Here is an 18,374-nt window from a genome sequence, read left to right on the forward strand (position 1 = left end):
GATGAGTCTATTTCCCCAGACTCCTTAAATCTGGAATGGCCCTGTGGCTTGCTACAATAAAATGTAGCAGAAGTGATGCTGTTCCAGAGCCTAACCTCAAGCGCTTTGTAACTTCCACTCTCATGCTCCTGTAATTCTGCCCTTGGACCAGTTGGTGGTTAGAGGCTGGAGAAACACCAAAGAGGCTATTAGCAAAGACTGGAGGAGTGGAGGACAAACAGTTGCTGGAGGCTGGGAATGCAGTGAGAAAATGGTTATCAGAGGCCGGAGAGAGGACAACTTTGGTTGTGTAGTGATGCAGTAACTGGCAAATGGTTGCCTGTGAAAACGTGAAAGATGGAAAAGATACCTAATAGACTTTCAGAAATAGGATTAAGGAGATTTCCAGACAGAATGTTGAAAGTGCCATTTGGCTGCTTCTAACCATATGACAATGGGCAGGAAGAGAGAGATGAGCAAAAGCAAGAACTATAGCACTTAGAATAAGAATCTCAAGGGTATCTCAAAGCCCAAGGATTAGCTGGCTTGGAAAACATAACTTTCCCCCAGTTCTCCCAGCTGGTAAAAATTTCTCAAAGCTAAGAGTCTGAGGCCAGAATGCCTGGGTGGCTCAGTCTGTTAAGAGTCCGACTTTGGCTCAGGTCATGGTCTCACGGTCCGTGGGTTCGAGCCCCGCGTCGGGCTCTGTGCTGACAGCTCAGAGCCTGGAGCCTGCTTCAGATTCTGTGTCTCCCTTTCTCTCTACCCCTCCCCCCCCCCACAGTCTGTCTCTCTGTCTCTCCCAAAAATGAATAAGCCTTAAAAAAATTTTTTTAAATAAAAAAATAGTAAGAGAGTCTGAGGCCAAAAATCAAATCAAGAGTATGGCTGTAAACCCTTGTTAAGACCCTGAATGATTTAAGGTAATGTCTAAAGGGCTCTCTTGACTAGGGCTTCTGAGAATCTTCAGGATATTTTCCCACAGCAGCCTCAAACTATTGCCCAAAAGACCGTATATATAACAACACAAAGTTCCCCTACTTTGAGGGCATTATGTTAATTGGATCACTTGAATACCAGAGGGGAAGAAACAAATGCTGAAATGAGTCAGGGGTCTACCACATCAGTGAAGCTTCGAGGAGGCCGGGTGTCTGAAGGATGCCAAGATGTCCACACCAAGTTTGGGGACAAGTGACTTGCCTTTGCTACCACTCAGAGCTGCCCTACTGGTAGGCCTCTTCGGACTTTGGAGACAACATATACCACACGTAGGATTACTGCTTCAATCTGTGTATAGAGGAACAAGTTTTGAGGGGGGCCCAGAGCAAGGGCAGATTCCCTGCAGCAGGTTCTGGCTGCAGTTTCACTGGCCTTACTGCTTAGGCCATAAGACTAGTCGATTCCAGGAGGCTAGTGTCATTTGTTGTGGACGCCTGTGCCATTAGTCCTTTGCAGGCTCCATTAGGAAGGCTGCAGGATAGACCTTGAGGGTCCTGTTGTATGTCCGTCCTTTTAAACATTCCCAGAAGCAGATCTTAACCAATGCTGGATGGAGAGTTAGTAGCTAAATATCCCAACTTCTTGCTCCTACATGGTATAACTCTGAGATGTGTCTTGTGCCATCTCCCAGAGTTCCCTGATGGGATAAAATATCAGGTACCCGCAACCCAGCCTTTATCGGCTTCCTTCCTTTCACTCCCACGCTTCTGTTGTCCTAGTGGTAATCCTCTTCCCCAAATAAACTCCTCGCTCTCTAATCTTTGTCTCAGTGTCTACCTCTGGAAGGACCCACCTAACCTACTGACAATTAGAAGAAAGGGAGAGGGTCTTACTTACTTACTTACTTACTCACAACAGAGCTTTTGTTTTGTTTTTGTTTTTCCCAGAAAAGAAAGTTGCTATGATGCAGTACCCTGGTTTACTGACAGTTCAATGAGCTTTCTGCTGTATTGCTAGTCTGTTCACACTCTCTCCATCACAGGTAAAAGTTTGCCAGAAATCACCTGAAGCCACAGGGGTGATATAGGCTGCTGTTGTCACAGAGCTTAGGGTCTGGTGGATACCAAGAGCTTTCATTCACTGATGCTTTCTAGTAGACACTACACTAAGCATTTTATATGCATTACCTTATTTAAACCTCACTTTACAGTGAAGTTAGCTTAAGCTCAGAGAAGTTAAGTTACTTGCCCCAAATCATATCACTGGTCAGTGGTGGATCTGAACTTCAAATCTGAGATTATCTGATACCAGTTTATGCTCTAAACCTGTATTAGTTTTCTTATGTTAATCACCTTATGTCAGCTCTACAATTTGATGGAAAGTGTCTCCTTTTTTTAAAAAAGTTTATTCATTTTTGAGAGAGAGTGAGAGCACGTGTATGAGTGGGGGAGGGGCAGAGGGAAAGGGAGAGAGAGAATCCCAAGCAGACTCTCTGCAGACAGCACAGAGCCCATCTTGGGGCTCAATCCCACAAACTATGAGATTGTGACCTGAGCCAAAATCAAGAGTTGGATGCTTAACCGTCTGAGATACCCAGGTGCCTCAACTGTATCCTTTTTTTAAGGCAGAATTGGACCCTCTCTCCATCTCTAGTTTTTGTCTCTCCTCCTGCCCTGAGAAGGCAGGGGATACAGTAGAGAAGTTTGGATTAGACACTGGTTGCAGAAAGATTTGGGACTAGAAACAAGGGACAGAAATAGACTGGTGGCAGTCCTACTGCGACTGGGAACCATTAACAAGACCCCACAACTCTTTCAAACATCTCTCTGCTAGATAACTGGGGCTTTTCAAGATGTGGGGGAAAGTTCCATTTCAGCGCCTTATGTAGGCAATGGAAATTCCTTGTGAAATGAATAATGAAAGAAGACAGAACCAACTTTGTATACGTACATATGCTAATAAAGGTTGTTAAAGTTAGCTGTGGGAAGAAACAATTATAAATTAATTTCAAAGACGAGATATTGGTTTGGATGAATCTGGATATTTGCCTTGATCAACAGTATCTCAGTAAAAAGTAGGGTTTTTTGTTTGTTTTTTGTTTTTGAGCCTAGATTCCTGGTATGAGTCAAGAGGATATGACATTCCATAAGTGTTATAGATGTGAACATAATTTCATTTTTTGGTGGTCAATAATGGCCTATAACCAGGGCACAACCTTCCAGGTAAACATTTAACTTTGGAGCATTAATAGAAGATGATTCATTAACTTCTAAAATCATTCTTCCCTCATATGAACACTGGCTCATTAGGTTTGTAGCTTCTAAATCCATATGCTCAGACATAGGTATAATAAATTCACATATATTATTTTCACTGTGTGACGGTTTACATAAGGCCTTCCTAGTACAAACGGGATTGTTAATTTTGCATCTCAAATTAGTTTCTGCTAACCCAACAACTAAAGCAAATTCCTTTGTGAAAAAAAGTTTCCAAGCATGACCTGGTAATTGTTTTAATGGATTTTCAATGAAGGGTGAAGTGCCGTGCTATGTGCCCTGAAGGCATTCCATAAATATGTTTTGAGTGACTTTGTTAACCCACAAAGAAAAAAAACCCAAATATGTACCATTTAAATCATATTTTTTTTCTCATGGTCTCTGTCTTTACCACTCATATCCATAAACATTGAAAGTGAACAAGGGACTGCTGCAGTGGCAGAGAATTGATCAATGAAGTACTCTGGGCTGGGAAGCTTTGCTTAGTCTGAGATGGTCAGTGTGTACCTGGGATCTTCCCACTCCCGAATGAGGGAGGAAGCCTAAAGTTGATCAACTAAGAGAAGTAATGTCCCCTGCAGGCTAACAGGATAATATCCCATCTATGTTAGAGAGCCTGATACTGGTATATACAATTTCCTGGTTCCCCCCCTTTTTTTTTTAGGTTTATGTATTTATTTATTGATTGATTGATTGATTGATTGATTGATAGAGAGGAGAGAGAGTGAGTGAGTGGTACAGGAGTAGAGAGAAGGGAGAGAGAGAGAATCCCAAGCAGGCTCCGTCCCTGCTGCTGGTGCAGAGCCCAATGCAGGGCTCTATCCCATGAACCACGAGATCATGTCCTGAGCCAAAGTCAGATGCTTAACCAACTGAGCCACCCAGGCAACCCTATGATTTCCTGTTTTCTATGTAAGGAATAGATCTGTTCTGACCTTGACATTGTGGTGGATACTACTGTATTTTCAGTGTTTGTTGGTACACCTGAAATGAGAAAGGTGTATAAAACAGAAATCTTCACCTTCCCTTCTCTCAAAACTTTCATTGAGCCCTCCTGTAAGAGATATATACATATGTTTGTGCTGTACGTGTGTAACTCTTGCTTACTTATTGGAGGATTTAGGTTTTGTTGACTGTTGAGTATCATCTGAGGGCATGATCATTTGAGACCATCCACGTGTCCCTTAGATTGCCAACTGGAATTTAGTAAGAAAACCCCTGAGCAGATTCTAGAGTTAGAATAAAGCTTTAATTTTATGTTCAAGAAAAGTTCAGTATGAACAACAGAACAAAGAACTTTCGGATGAAAGGAAATAAAGGGGTGCCTCCCTGACAATGGGCAGGAGAAAGAGGCCAAACAATGTGCCTATAAAGTGGTTTAGAGTTGCCATATGTCTTTAAGGCATCAGAAACCTCTGGTTTGAAGTGACATTCTTTGTATTTTTCTTAGTTAAATAACCCATTTTCTTAAATCTGCAAAGAGGGTGTACCTCTTTTCCGGTAGGAAAAACTAGAACATTCCATTGCTCCCTTTCTCACTGATGAGGAAGCTCAGGGAATCACTCAAGTACCTTGGCAGCAGTTACTAAGGTATTTACAAGCAATTGGTCTCCCTGCCTCAATTCCCAAGTCTTCTAATTAGAGAACAGCCCTTTTGTCCTGGCTCTGATTTGAAAAAAGTAGAGCTTAGGCTGGGCTTCAAATGTAGGGTTCTTCTCATTCATGAGGCATGGTCTGCCACCTGGTGGTAAGAAATAAAATGCCACTTGCTTTTTTCATCCTATCTCTCTCCCTCCTTCCTTACCTCCCTCCCTTTCTTTAAATGTATTTATTTTGAGAGAGTGGAGAGAGAATCCCAAGCAGGCTCTCATAGTCAGTGCATAACCCAGTGTGGGGCTTGAACTCATGAACCATAAGATCATGACCTGAGCCAAAGTGTGACGCTTAACTGACAGAGCCACCTAGCCACCTCACCCTTAATTCAATTTTTGCAAACCCATCCTTAAGCCTCTGACTTAAGACTTGCTTGCTTGCCACCTGACAAAGGCTCCTAACTGGTGATAAAGATACTGACACCTCAAAGAGAATTTTCCAGCAAATATCTGGAATTCAACCATCTTAAATCACCTTTAAAGTGTTTTAGAACAGCTGGGAGAAGCAAAGGTGAGGAGGGGACTTGTAAGTGTTAGGGCTCTCGTATAGAGATGAAAAAAACAATTCATACACATTCACTGATTCATTGCTGAATAGCAAAAACCTACGCTAACCAGTTTGCAAACAAAGGTATATGACAACACCCCTCTTCCTTTAGTGACAAAGAGATGAGTGGATGAACCAAATTAGGTTGGGAAAATTAGGGTAATTCTTGCTGCCATTTGTAAGGCTGAGGAAAGTGTAGAATCATTAGAGTCCATTAGGGGGAGTGCTAAGTCTCCAGGAAAGTATCATACCCTGGGCTAATTCAGAACTATGCCCACAATTCCTTGGGGATTTAGTCTATCTTTCCCTCAGAGAGAGAAGATACCCCAGTACCCTTGAGAGCCTGAACTGCCAATAACCATTTCCAATACCACACATACAGTACTACAGTCCTTTCCTTATTCACCAGCCCCTATTTTTCCTTTCTGCCTAGGCTGGTCTCAAAGTATGGTCCCAGGCATCAGCAGGGTCATCACCTGGGAAACTTTTAAAAATGCAGATTCTCGGGGCACCTGGGTGGCACAGTCGGTTAAGCGTCCGACTTCAGCCAGGTCACGATCTCGCGGTCCGTGAGTTCGAGCCCCGCGTCGGGCTCTGGGCTGATGGCTCAGAGCCTGGAGCCTGTTTCTGATTCTGTGTCTCCCTCTCTCTCTGCCCCTCCCCCGTTCATGCTCTGTCTCTCTCTGTCCCAAAAAAAATAAAATAAAAACGTTGAAAAAAAAAAATGCAGATTCTCACACCCTACCACAGACTGACTGAATCAGAAACTGGAAGTATTTTAAGATTTCCGAGTAATTTCGATGCAAGTTAAAGTCTGAGAACCACTGGTCTGGTAACCCATTGGGCATGGACCAGCAAGACTTGTGAGAGTGGAAGGGAAGAGAAAGAGCAATGGATCCTACAAGCCAGTACAGTTAGCCTCACAGTGTTGGAGGAAGCAGAGGAACACCTGCAAAGAGGGATGACAGAGTCATTGCAGAGGCTTTTGGCAACTCTGTGTTGTGGACACTAACCCCCAAATTCACTCTACGTCAGCTTGGCTATGGTACCATGATCTTCACACTAGAAACACAGACTCAGTCTTCAATTCATGCTACTCTAGAGAGGGAGCCGTCCAGGGCAGGTAAGATAAGCCACCGGTACCCACGCTCAGCTCCAACTCTCTCCACTTTCTTCCCATTGGACCTCCCTGGCAGTGTGGTGTAGTGATAAGCACCCCCCCCTCCCCGCCCCATGCACACTAGTGTTCAGGATGCCTGGATTTAACAGTAACCCACCAAACCTCTGGTGGCACTCTGGACCCTGCTCCCTCCTCTGTTGAATGGGGAGAATACTACTTACTAAAGGAAATGCTATTTAAATGTACAGTATTGCTGTATATAGAATACTCAGGACAGGCATTATTCCTTTTTTTTTTTTTTTTTTTCCATCCTTTCCCACTCTCCTCTCCCCACCCTCATCCTGTCTGCTTGAGCCTCCCTACCTGGCATTTCTAGCACAAAATGGGCATTTGATTTAAAGAAGAGTGGAAAGAACAACGTTAGCATGCTTCTGCTATTTTTCTCTAGCTGCTGCCCAGAAGTGCCAGCTCAGAGCCAGGGGCGCAGACTTTGTCAGTCTCTTCTGAAAACACACACACACACACACACACACACACACACACACACACACAAAACCCAAAAAACACAAAACACCTTTTTTTAAGCAGAAAAATAATAAACTTATTCAGGTATCTGCCTGACCTCCATTCCTCCTCCCCCCCCCCCCCCCCAGCGTGGGCACACAAAGAGCAGAAGCGAGGGTGTGAGTCGAGGAGGCAGGCTCCGGCTGTCCAAAGTCCCGGTCAACCTAGGCCCGGAGTGCGTCTAACTCAGCTGCAGACTCGAAGATGGGGCCTGGGAGGGGCACAGAGCCCTCCCCGCCCCCCACCTCCCCGGGTTGGGTGACTGTCAGGCCGCATCTGCTCCAAATTTATAGCTGCTCCTCCGGCCGCTGCCATCCTCTCCACGGCCTCTTTACCAAGTGCAGCCCCAGCTGAGACCCCTCCCGCGGGGAGGGAGAGGACACACCCGCGTCGGCCCCGGGCTGGGGGCGGGGAGCAGGTGTGAAGCGGGGGTCGCAGCCGCGCGCGCGGTCACCCTCCATCGCACCGCGGAGACCCGCCTTCACCCTAACGTGTACACAATGGCGCGGGACCAGGAGCTCATTACCGGGACCCGCAGAGGAGCGGATGATGAAAGAGTTGGGAGCAAGGGAGGGCCGGCCTCCTGACCATTGCTCGTAGACCCCTGGGCCGAAGCGCGCGACAGTGGAGGGACGAGGCCTGCACAGAGGACACCGGTTCGGTAGCGGCCCGGAACCGACCCTTGCCAAACCCCTACCGTCGGTGCCGAGCTGGGCTCCCAGGGCCGGGCGGGAGAGGAGGAGCCGAGGAACAATAGAGGCCTGCGGGCTGGGGAGGGCCGGGACGCGCCCTGGGAGCGCGCTCCCTGTGGGCGTCCCCCCCGCCCCCGCCCCCGCCGCTCCCCAGCCCCGGGGTCTGCTGATTGCCTATTGTCCGTCTCCCCTCCGCGCCCGCCTGGCGTCCCGGGCCCCGCCGCTACCCCCAGCCTTCAGATCGCGTAATTCATTCTCCCAGCCCGCCTCTTCGGTTCTAAATGAGCAGCCAGCAGCGCAGACACGTGCCGGGGGAAGGGTCGTCCACTGCGGAGGGAGAAGTAGGGGTGGAGGGAGGAGGGGATGCAACCAGGAGAGGCTGCACAGAAAAAGCACTAAGCCCGGGTCCAGCACAGTCCCCCACAGGAGCCAGCGGATAAGGGGACTTTCACTCGCTCCCCGCCCCCACCCCAAATGCTCTGTCTCCCCATACTGACAACGCTCTTCTCTAACCTGAACTGCCTCGGGGGAGATTCCTGTCTTTCATTATTATTATTATTTTTTTTCTGGGCAGTGGATGCCTTTGTCTGGGTTCTGGAACGCAGAGGTAAACGGTGGGAGGTCCAGCCGGATGCTGTGTGTACCTTTAAGGTTGAGAAAGAGTGGGATATGGGAAGGGCGCAGGCAGGGATTTTAAGGAAGGGTGCTAGGTTGTGACAGCTCTTAATTTGCAGTTCCAAGTCTCCCTAATCCCTGTGTGTTCTGTCCCAGGGAACTCTTCCTAGTGTTCATGGCTTTGTTGATGCTCCTCTCTGCCACACCATTTCCTGTTCCCTGGGAGATGGGCACCTCTGAGAAAGAAGCTGAAAAGGGACCAGGAAGAGGTTTGGGATGATGAGGTCTAGTAATAAAGGTTCTCACCACTGATGGTGTGGTTCACAGGCAATTTAGAGTTGAATGGAACCACAACCTGGTGCCCATGAGCCAAACTGAGGCAACAGACACATTTTGGCCCATAAAGTATTTTTAAAACATTCTACTATGGATAAGAGCATATTGTGGATAATAAAAATACCCCAAATTAGAGAGAATAATAGAATGAAGCCCTGTATATCCATCACCAAGCCTCAGCACTTATCCATTGAAAGGCAACCTCCATCATCTATACCCCCACACTCCCCTCGTGATTTGAAAGCAAATCTTGGAAATCGTATTTCTTCTGTAAATATTTCAATGTAGTTCTAAAAAGTAAGGACTCGTTACATAATGTAATGACAACACCATTATCAACCTAAAATATATCATCATCTATAACCAATGTTCAAACTTCCCCAATTGTCTCAATTATTTTTCTTCATTGGTATTGTCGTTCAAATTAGAATCCAAATGAGTCTGTACTGTGCAATGACTCTTTGAACCTGATGTTCTCCACGTAATCTCTCTCTTTTTCCCTTGCAATTTATTTGTTGAAAAACTGAGTCATTTGTTCTGTAGAATTTCCCACAGTCTGGATTTTGTGAGAATGTATCCCCATGGTGTCATTTAACATGTTCTTCTGCCCCTATATTTTCTGTAAATTGGTTGCCAGATATAGAAGCCCAATCAATTAATGCCTGGGGTTTTTGTTGTTGTTGTTGTTGTTGTTGTTGTTGTTGTTGTTGTTGTTGCAGGAATACTTCATAGGCAATAACGTTTGTCCCAAGAGTAATGGCTGCTTGTCTGTTTTGTTGTTGTGTTGTTATATTAGCATCCAGCAATGATTATTGCCCAGACCCATTATTTCATTAAGAATTGCCAAATTGTGCTGGGGCGCCTGGGTGGCGCAGTCGGTTAAGCGTCCGACTTCAGCCAGGTCACGATCTCACGGTCCGTGAGTTCGAGCCCCGCTTCAGGTTCTGGGCTGATGGCTCATGATGGCTCAGAGCCTGGAGCCTGTTTCCGATTCTGTGTCTCCCTCTCTCTCTCTGCCCCTCCCCCGTTCATGCTCTGTCTCTCTCTGTCCCAAAAATAAATAAACGTTGAAAAAAAAATTAAAAAAAAAAAAAAAAAAGAATTGCCAAATTGTGACATTCTAATTCTGTGATTCCATCTTCATTTATTAGCTGGAATACTTCTGTAAAGAAAACCTGTCATCAGGGTGCCTAGGTGGCTCAGTTGGTTAAGTGTCTGACTTTCAGCTCAGGTCATGATCTCACAGTTCATGAGTTCGAGCCCCGCATCGGGCTCTGTGCTGACAGCTCAGAGCCTGGAGCCTGCTTCAGATTCTGTGTCTCCCTCTCTCTGTTCCTCCCCCGCTATGCTCTTGTCTCTCTCTCAAAAATTGATGAATAAGCATTAAGGAAAAAAAAGCAAAAAGAAAACCTGTCATAGACTATTTGTTTATCCTGAGATACATTCTGAATAGGAAAGGTAGGATAAATGCTTGATTCTCTCTTCACTCATTTCTCAAAATAACAAGTTGATTACTTAGCATCATCTAAAGGTGAGCAGTGATTTAAATATATAAATATAAATGTAATTATATATATGTATATATGTATATGTATGTACGTATGTATGTATGTATGTATGTATGTATGTATATAAAATTATGGGGGCACCTCAGTGGCTCAGGCAGTTAAGCCTCCAACTCTGGATTTTGGTTCAGGTCATGATCTCATGGGGTTCCTGAGATCAAGCCCTGTCCCCCCAGCTTTGGCTCAGTGTGCTGACAGCAGGGAGCTGCTTGAGATTCTCTCTGTCTCCCTCTCTCTCTGTCCCTCCTCTGTTCGCATTCTCTCAAAATAAATAAATAAACCTAAAAATATATCTTTACAAATTCATGGACTTCAATATATTTGATATGTTTCAAACCAAGTATGTTTTAATTGCATGGGTATTTTTAAATTAGGAGATACCATATTAAAAACACTGAGCTCTAGCACCTGGCTGGCTTCATTGTAGAGCATGGGAGTTTTGATCTTAGGATTGTGAGTTCAAGCCCCATGTTGGGTGTAGACATTACTTTTAACAATTTTTTTTTAATCTTAAAAAAAATACTGAGCTCCAGCTTTTCCTGTAGATCATCTGGAATCCTGAGCCTCTTTCCAGCATGGCTGGAGTAGTCTGTGGTTGAAGGGCACTGCCCTCTTAGTGGGCACCTATTCTCACCCTGGTCTGCTTAGATCTTTTCTTTTATCTTCCTGGACCCTACAGGTGTGAGTTTGTAAGCCCCATCCAATCCATGTTTCATCGTATGGACAAGAAAGCTGATGAGGTAATTTACTTACCTAGGACTGGAAGATAAATCTCCTGGTTGCCTCCCACGAGGGCAGAAGTAGCTGGAGTCAGCCTTCCCTCTAATTTGAGTTGAGTCAGACACCTTGGAATATCTCAACATAATCTTCCTCTCAATTCCCACAACCACCCTTTACAGAGGAAACTTGGGAATATTTGAAACTCCCCTCTTCTTTCTCCTCCCACACCACGTCAGTCACCTAACTTGTTAATTGGCCTCCCTGCCTCCATTCCTGTCCTCCTCCAAATCCTCTTCCTCGCTGGAAAAGAGGTTTTTCGAGAACATTAGTCTAATCATGTCACTGTCTGGCTTTAAAATCCGTCTGTAACTCCTCCGTTGCCTTTAGGTTAGATCTAAGTCAACTTCCTTTGCATAGCACACAAAGCCCCTCATCACCTGGGTGCTGTCCCCTGGTCAGGACCCTGTGCTCCAACCAGATCAAATTACCCACAGGGCTTTGCACACACAGTGCTGCCTGTATTTTGTCCTCTGTATTTGCTATTTGCACTACTCCAGCACCAGCTAACTCCCACTTAGACTTTTCGTCCCACTTCCAGCTGTGATCCTCTCAGGAAAACCTTTTTTTTTTTTTTTTTTTTTTTTTTTTTTTTTTTTTTTTTTTTGGCGTGCCCTGGCTGCATTCCAGGTCCTGCTCTGCACTTCTGTAGCATCCTGTGCTTTCTTTTAAGAACATCACCTTGCCATGGTGGGTTTTTGTTTTTTGTTGCTGCGTTTTCAAGTTGTGTTGGATTTTTTTCCATTTGTCTCCCTCCTGGATGGTGTGGGAACTCCCTGAAGCCTAACCAGCCACTGTGTCTGTGTCTCCAGCACCTGAAACCACAGCACACAGGAGGCGGGGCAGCGAGGGTTTGATGAGTAAATGAAATTAGACTAAAGAGTTGAAGGTTTGAGGACTTTTTTGGACAGAAGTTCTCCCTTCCCTTGTAGGAAGGGGACTTGATGTAAATGACAACTCTATAGTACTCCTTCGACAGATGCCCAGTAGAAGCTAGCGCTGCCTGGGGCTGATGGAGCTTCCCGGGAACCGAGCCCGGTGTCTGCTGCCCTGGCTGGGTCACGACACAGGACCTGCTTGGGCTTGGCCATCCGCGGGCTGGTGTGTGCACGCGAACGTGGGGGCGGATCGGTGTGTGTGCACGCGCCCCGACCGAGGTGTGTGTGTGTGTGTGTGTGTGTGTGTGTGTGTGCGCGAGAGAGAGAAAGCGCGCGTCCGTCTGTCCGCGCGAGCACCTCGCCCACCCCGCCTGCTCCCGCTGGGAGGATAATTAAAGCGCCAAACGGCGGAGCTGGCCGGCAGTGTTCCCGGGGGCGCATTTCATCGGGGCTGATTAATGAGGCCGGGGAGTTAATGAGGAGAAAGCTAAACGGAGGGAGCTGAGCAGCGGAAGCCATCTCCGAGGCCCCGGAGGGGGCCCTCCGAAGGCATCTCCCGCCCTCTCTTTTCAGGAGAGGCTTAGCGCAAGCCACATGGTGCCCCTGGCTCCATTCACCGCCTCCGGCCGGGGAGAGGAGGGGTCGCTGCCGGCGCACGCTGGCCACAGTGGGGGACTCGCTTCTCCTTCCTCCGCGTGTGCCTAACCTGGCTAAACAGAAAAAGAACCTGCCCTTGCCAACCACAACACAACAAAGGACCCCAGAAGATCGACCGCCCCTTTCTTTTCACCTTGAGGAACGTTTGGGTAGGAGTCCCAGACCACCTGCAGATTCCATTCCCACCTGGAATTAAAAATCAGCTCTGTCGTTATCAACTGAGTAACCTTAAATTCCTGGTAATCTGAGCCTCAGTCTCTGCATCTGTAAAATTGGGTCATACTCCTTACTACCCCCTTCAAACTGGCTAACCCTGATTGAGAACCTAGTATATGCCAGACCCTAAGCGGGTGGCATGTGTAATCTCTTTTAAAAATTTTTTCTAATGTTTATTTATTACTGAGAGACAGAGAGACACAGAGCGTGAGCAGGGGAGGCGTAGAGAGGGGGAGACACAGAATCTGAGGCAGGCTTCAGGCTCTGAGCTGTCAGCATAGAGCCTGAAGCAGGGCTGGGACATCACAAACTGTGACATCATGACCTGAGCCGAAATCTTGGTTGCCCAACCAACTGAGCCACCCAGGTGCCCCTGTAATCTCTTTTATTGTCCCCAGCAACTCTAGGAAGTAGGTTGTTGTTATCATCTGTATTCCATAGATAAGGACGAGGCAGAGAATGGGACATAACCTACCTGAGGTCACCTAGCTACCTGCTTGGGATGACCCAGCTACAAAGGCCTGGGTAGTAAACCCACAGTGGGACTCTAGAACCTGTGTCCTTAAGCATTAAGCGACGGTGCTAGGTCATGAGGTGGTTACAAGAATCTAATCATATAACACACGAAAAGGACTTTGTGAACTGTAAAATGCTAAGCAAACCTGAGAAGAAGCCACCATTATTTTTTTTTAATTTTTTTTTTAACGTTTATTTATTTTTGAGACAGAGAGAGACAGAGCATGAACAGGGGAGGGTCACAGAGAGAGGGAGACACGGAATCTGAAACAGGCTCCAGGCTCTGAGCTGTCAGCACAGAGCCTGACGCGGGGCTCGAACCCATGGACCGCGAGATCATGACCTGAGCCAAAGTCGGACGCTTAACCAACCGAGCCACCCAGGCGCCCCAAGAAGCCACCATTATTAATATTGACAATACTTTCTTTCATTCTTGGGGCGCCCGGGTGGCTCAGTTGCCTTCTACTTGGGCTCAGGTCATGATCTTGCAGTTCACCAGTTCGAGCCCTGGATGGGGCTCTGTGGTGACAGCTCAGAGCCTGGAGCCTGCTTCCCATTCTGTGTGTGTGTCTCTCTTTGCCCCTCCACACACACCCCCTCTCAAAAATAAACAAACATTAAAAATAATTAAAAATAATAAATAGTTGTTCTTTCATTCCCAGTTTTGAACCTGGGGTAGAGAGGCGCAATGAGGGATGGAGATCCTGAACAGAGAGGACAGGCAGTGTGATGGCCTCTCCATCGATCTGTGGCCTTGTGTCCTAACCATGCTGATAGAGAAGAACAGAAAATGGCCTCTTCATGAGCCCCCTGTACCTACCCCTCCGGGCACATACTTCTATGGTCAGACTACAGACACCCCAAGTGTCCTCTGTGCCCCCACAAGTGGCATACGAGCAGTAGCCAGTAGCCTCAGTTTTAAAGGCTGGAGCGTGGCACAATGAGGCTGGACTCAGAAGAACCATGTTACAGTATGACTTTGCCATGGACCATCCGTGTGAACCTGAGTGAGTTGCTTGAGGACGCCGAGCCTGCCAGTTGGGAATGATAACGGCCATATACCTATTTCATGGGACTGATGTAAAAGGACAGGCGCGAAGCTTTCCATTTAAAAGCCTTTGTAACTTGATGTGCTCTGTATCTGGAAATGGCTGGAAGGAGAGTCCAGGTCACTTCCCCCTGGGGTGTGCCAGGCGGGTCTAACAATGGGCAACAGCGCCTGAGCTCCCTGATGAACACACCTCCCTTACCCCAGTAATCTGACTTTGGGATCTGCAACTCCATATTGATTTCTTCCAGTCAAGAGTGATGTGAGACCAGAAGCCAACCAGCTCCGACAAAGTCTTGGTGAGCTTGAAATGAGCCAGTTTCCTCTGGATGAGTTTCTTCTGCTGAATCACGGAAATGGAGGCTGCCCAGGCCAACGAAAACCAAATCTGTCTGCCCTGTCTTGTCAGACACCTCCACCTTCCCCACCAACTGGATGCTGAAGCCCCCAGCCCTCGCTAATGTTCCACACCACCCCCCTCACTGTGGGAGCTGGCCAGCACTGGCAAAAGGGGAGCATCAGTAATTTTCTCCAAAGGAGCTTGTGCCTAGAGAAACCAATATTTAACATCCCCATTTACATTGAAAGCGTGATTCTGATTATGAGATGGTAATGAGGGGATTAGCCAGAGAGAGCCCCCCTGCCTGCCGCCCCCTCCCATTCTTCTCTCCTTCACCCTGCTCCGTGGGCTTACTCCTGGAGGAGGACGTGTGGGGGGAGGGTGCGGGCACTCCCACTGGGAGAGCATCAGAGATGCCAGAGCAGGGCAGGGGTCCTCCAAGACCCCTTCTGAGGACCCCTTATTCATGTCTGGAATCAATTAGCCTTAGAAGAGGTGATGGGTGAGATGTGAGACACCTCACTCTGAGGGCCCTTCCTTTCATTCTTTACCCTAGACTCTGCTGAGACCCTCTACTCTCTGGTTCTGTTCCATATTTCAGATGGGGGAACTTCTTAGGTCACGCTTTCCCTCTGAGGTAGAGGAGTGAAGTACAAAAGTCTGTTGGGAGAACTTTTGCTTGGCTCCTGGCTTCTCTGACTTCATCCCAAACCCAGCCTCCTCCCCTAAATCGCCTGCCTCTCTGGACCGGCATCCTTGTTGTCCTTGTCCCAGACCCTGCCTTTTAACCAGGCAGCAGTTTATCTCTGGCTGTTCTTGTGGGGTGAGGGGTGGGGGAAGGAGAGAACCCAAGGGGGTCACCCATCCTGAGGCCCCGTTTGTTGGTGGACAATTGCGCTCAGACAGGATAATTCAGTGTGTGATTGTGGTCACGCCCCCCCTTTTGTGCCCCTTTCAGAGCCAATCTCCCAGGCCCAGATGGGTTAATCCATAATGCAGACGAGCAAGTAATTGGCTGTCAGCCCAGCCCCCTGCACCCCCTCCCCTATTAGTGCCACTGCCCTAATGAAGCCCAGCTTGGAGAGCCCCCTTCTCAATGAGGCGCCAGCCCCAACCCAGCCAGGCACACATGTGTCTCCGCTCCTCTGCCTGAAGCCTGGCTCCCTTTAGGGACCCCCAGCCCAGCCTCCCCGGGGTGACCCAGCTGCCAGGGCTGCAGCGGCCCCGGGGGGAGGCTGTGATGGATGGGAGGGAGTTAGTTAATAGAGCCCAAAACACATGGGCCCTGTCCCCACACCGACCCTCCCCCCTCACACACACACTTTTACAGCTTCCTCTGACAGCAGCCCTAGCCTTTTGAAATAGTCCCATAGAATATTTCCTCACTCCCCTCTCCAACCTAAGCTGTGCCAAAACAGGGCCCAAAAGGGGGCCATGAAGCTGCTTCTTTGGACACTGGCCCAAGTCATTGCTGTTCACACTATCCCCAACCTCTGCCAATCTAGGTCTTCTTGTGGGTTTTGGGCAGAGATGGCTCATGGCAATGTTAAAAAGGGGAACTTGGCCCTCAGTCTCCAGTGTCTCCACTGTTATTAAAATCATAACGAGAGATTTCTTTTCCTTTGATTCTTGGATTCCATCTCTGTTCCTTGATCCCATTTCTCTTCCGAACCACTTCCTGACCAATACTTCAGCTAGAGACAAAGCTAGGTCTGTAGCAGATATCCACAGACAAGAGCTGTTCTCTTTGTTGGAGCTGCCTCATCATGGACTAGGCTTCCCTGCCAGCCTTTAAGCTCCCTGTCTCTGGAAGGATTCAAGCCAAGGCTGGATAAAGTCTGTTTGAAATGTCATAGAGGGAGGTTTGGGGAGGATATTTGCAAAGGGACCTACCACTCTTGGATTCCTTGCATTTATGTCCTATTCCCTCATCTCTGTTCGCTCCTTTCCCCCATGAAGAGAGTGGTGGCTTTGCTGGGCCTTTTTCCAAACCAGTGGAGGAAAGTTGAGATTGGCTGCTGCCTGGGTTGGGCTGCTCCTACATTCATGCCCACTGAAGCAGGGGCTTTATGTCCTGAGGAGAGTCCTGGACCCATAACCTCCCTGTCTTCCTTCCTCTACTTAACACTTTTTTTTTTTTAATTTTTTTTTTTCAACGTTTATTTATTTCTGGGACAGAGAGAGACAGAGCATGAATGGGGGAGGGGCAGAGAGAGAGGGAGACACAGAATCCGAAACAGGCTCCAGGCTCTGAGCCATCAGCCCAGAGCCTGACGCGGGGCTCGAACTCACGGACCGCAAGATCGTGACCTGGCTGAAGTCGGACGCTTAACCGACTGCGCCACCCAGGCGCCCCAACACTTTAAAAATGATAATGTTAGGGGCACCTGGGTAGCTCAGTCAGTAGGCGTCTGAATTTGGCTCAGGTCACGATCTCATGGCTTGTGGGTTCGAGCCCCACATAGGACTCTGTGCTGACAACTCAGAGCCTGGAGCCTACTTCAGATTCTGTGTCTCCTTCTCTCTGCCCCTCCCCTGCTTGCGCTCTGTCTCTCTTTCCTTCAAAAATAAATAAACATTAATTGTTTTTTAAAAATGATACTTTTATATTGTCCACTATTAATTAACAAAATATTGTTAAATGGAGAAAAGATGGAAACATTGTAGATATTCCCTCACACCTAACCAAATATTGCTTATATTTCAGTTTAGTTTTCTTTCTATTTTTAAAAATGTTTATTTATTTATTTTGGGGGGGAGAGAGAGAGAGAGAGAACAAGCACAAGTGGGGGAGGGGCAGAGAGAGGGAGACACAGAATCCGAAGCAGGCTCCAGGCCCCAAAGCCGTCAGCACAGAGTCTGACACGGGGTCCAAACCCATGAACCACGAGTCCATGACCTGAACCGAAGTCAGGATGCTCAACTGATTGAGCCACCCAGGCACCCCTCTTTCCATTTTTATATGCATATAGGAAATCATTCAGCACAATGAAAATATTTGCTAAATGTCTTCTGTGGGTCAAGCAGAGTGCTTGTAATTTTTCTACTCCGATCATAACTCCAGATCTGTTTCTATATTTCCTTCTCCTCTTCTTATGCCAGGGTTATTACCCTAGAATAGGTAAACCTTCTCATCGTGGAATATTTGAGAATTCTCACATTGAGAGAGAGGGGTCTCAGAGCCTATCAAGGCTGGAGCCAGTGAGGAGCTCCAAAGTCTCAGTGGGCAATCCCTTTATGATTAAGATCATGGAAAGGAAAGTAAGGCACCCATACTGATAAGTGCAGGGCTCAGGGGTGGAGGCAGGTGACCCTGAGAAAAGTCTAGCCCCATTTCTGATTAGATGAAGGAACAACACTGAGTGGTGAAATATCATTCAGAGGTTGCTTCTAGGAAATGTTGAATATTTATGAGCTATGCAATCAGGACCTAGGAGGTAAGGCTTTAAAAATAAACAGGCAGCAAGATGGGAGTAGAGAAAATGGAAGGGGAGAGGACATGGCAGAGAAGCCATGGGAAAAGAAGAAGGGCACATGAAAGGAAAGGAAAGGAAAGGAAGGAAGGAAGGAAGGAAGGAAGGAAGGAAGGAAGGAAGGTAGGAAGGGAGGGAGGGAGGAAGGAAGGTTCCCATTACTGGTCAGAATAGTGACTTCTCT

At 47.4% G+C, this 18,374-nt stretch overlaps 1 long non-coding RNA gene across 5 annotated transcripts in view; it reads left to right on the plus strand.

Moving 5' to 3' along the window:
* LOC123600876 overlaps positions 1-16,848 on the plus strand; it is a 33,666-nt gene extending 16,818 nt beyond the window's left edge. The window contains exons 3-4 of one of the 5 annotated variants that reach the window (XR_006713862.1): positions 10,965-12,746; positions 13,992-16,848. This is a non-coding gene — a long non-coding RNA (uncharacterized LOC123600876). Of the gene's footprint in view, positions 1-1,865; positions 1,961-10,964; positions 12,846-13,991 lie in introns of those variants that run through there. The other 4 variants (XR_006713860.1, XR_006713861.1, XR_006713863.1 and 1 more) reach the window with 4 other exon arrangements.
* The last annotated feature ends 1,526 nt before the right edge of the window (positions 16,849-18,374 follow it).

Source organism: Leopardus geoffroyi, chromosome D1 (genome assembly GCF_018350155.1).
Source record: "Leopardus geoffroyi isolate Oge1 chromosome D1, O.geoffroyi_Oge1_pat1.0, whole genome shotgun sequence".
NCBI lineage: Eukaryota > Metazoa > Chordata > Mammalia > Carnivora > Felidae > Leopardus > Leopardus geoffroyi.